The sequence below is a fragment of the Laccaria bicolor genome, genomic scaffold, assembly GCF_000143565.1.
Source record: "Laccaria bicolor S238N-H82 LACBIscaffold_50 genomic scaffold, whole genome shotgun sequence".
Classification (NCBI taxonomy): domain Eukaryota; kingdom Fungi; phylum Basidiomycota; class Agaricomycetes; order Agaricales; family Hydnangiaceae; genus Laccaria; species Laccaria bicolor.
The window spans coordinates 10,236-11,972 of NW_001889921.1; positions in this window are offsets into that span (position 1 = coordinate 10,236).

The following is a 1,737-nucleotide window of genomic DNA, read 5'->3' on the forward strand; positions in this document are numbered from 1 at the left end:
GAAGAGGAGGGAGAGGAGGAGGAGGAGGTAGAGGAGGAGGGAGAGGAGGAGGGAGAGGAGGAGGGAGAGGAGGAGGTAGAGGAGGAGGGGGTGGAGGGGGAGGGGGAAGAGGGAGAGGGAGAAGCTCTTGCTGAGCTAGAGGATGAGGTGGTTGTCAATAAACCCAGACATGGAGGGAAGAGGGGGAAGGATGTTATTTTGAACAAGGGGTCCAACAAAGGGTATAAAATTATTTGAATTTACATTGACATATTCTCAATTAAATTTTTAGCAAAAAGGCACGCAAGACAAGGGCACAGAAAAATGCAGAGGTGGCAGCAGAAGAAGCCAAGCGAGTCAAACACCAGACTCAGTGAGTTTTTTTTTTAGATTCAGATATTAAAATTATGATATTGAAGTGTTTAAAGCACCATGAAGCTTCTTTCCAAACAAGGCATTTCAGTTGCACCACCTGAACGGAAAGCCTCTACTTCTACTTCATTATCTGCTGCTTCTCTTGCTGTCCCTGCTGCTTCTTGCTGCTGACTCTGCTGTTTCTGTTTCTGCTCCTGCTGTTTTTGTTCCTGCTCCTGCTGTTTCTGTTCCTGCTCCTGTTCTTGCTCCTGCTGTTCCTGCTCCTGCTCCTCCTGTTTCTGTTATTTCTGCTGTTATTTCCACTATAAGTTCTGATACCACTGCTAACTTAAATATGCCCACTCCCACCTCTACTGCTATCATGACCCAGAGACCTTCAACTCCTGCTAATGAGCCTGATGTCACTATGGAAAGCCCTCCTCGTCCTGAGGGTTCTTCTAGAGCTACAGGTGGCATCTTGCGGAATCGGGCTATGGGTCAATATTACAACCCTGTTGACGATGAAGAACTACATATTTCTTCTAATGTAGAAAAGGTCAAGGGTGTTGTGAAAATCTATGTATCACCTTTGGACCCTGTTGAACTTGACTTCACTAAGATGCAACCTAGCCTAAAGGTTCCTGTCACTGTTAACTTAAACTTGGGGCCAGTTCTGAAGGAAGTAGCTGTTCGTTGGCCACCCATCACTCGTAAGCTATTTATGAAATATAATGTTCTAAATTTGATGATATAACTTTCTTTAGGAAATCGTATTCTTGTTTATGATGCTTTGGATGGGCTTTGGGTTGCTGAAGGTCTCTATGATAGTGCAGTCGAGATAAATGACAGTATTTTATTCAACAATTCTGATGGGAAAGCAACTCTTCACATTCTTGTTGTAAGTGTTATCTACTATTCTGATATATTATAGAACCGAACCGAACCACCTAGGACCAGTCTTTTGCGGTCCATGATACCGGTTCAGACCGATCCAGACCGGTTTTTTTGCATATAATTTATTATACCAATATAAACCATTTGTATCTCAACCATTATTACTCTGAAAAATAAACGGGTTATATAAAATAGTAAAGCATATAAATACCCATCATTCTACCAATTTTCAAGAGATTTAATGAAGATTTGACATAGCTATGACTGAAACCAAATTACATCTCATAGAGACTCAAGTAAAATATGGATTTGGTTATATCTTTCTCAATTCTTAACCGTTTTTGATGAAAAAAAAACCCAATAAAAGGCAATAAACGTGGTTACAAGGCTATGTAACGCACATGACCGTTTAACCGGTTGCAACCGATTAAAACCGGTCTTTGAACGGTTTTAAAAGATTTTCGAAATGAGGCAACCGGCAACCGGACCAACCCCAAATTGGGCAACTCA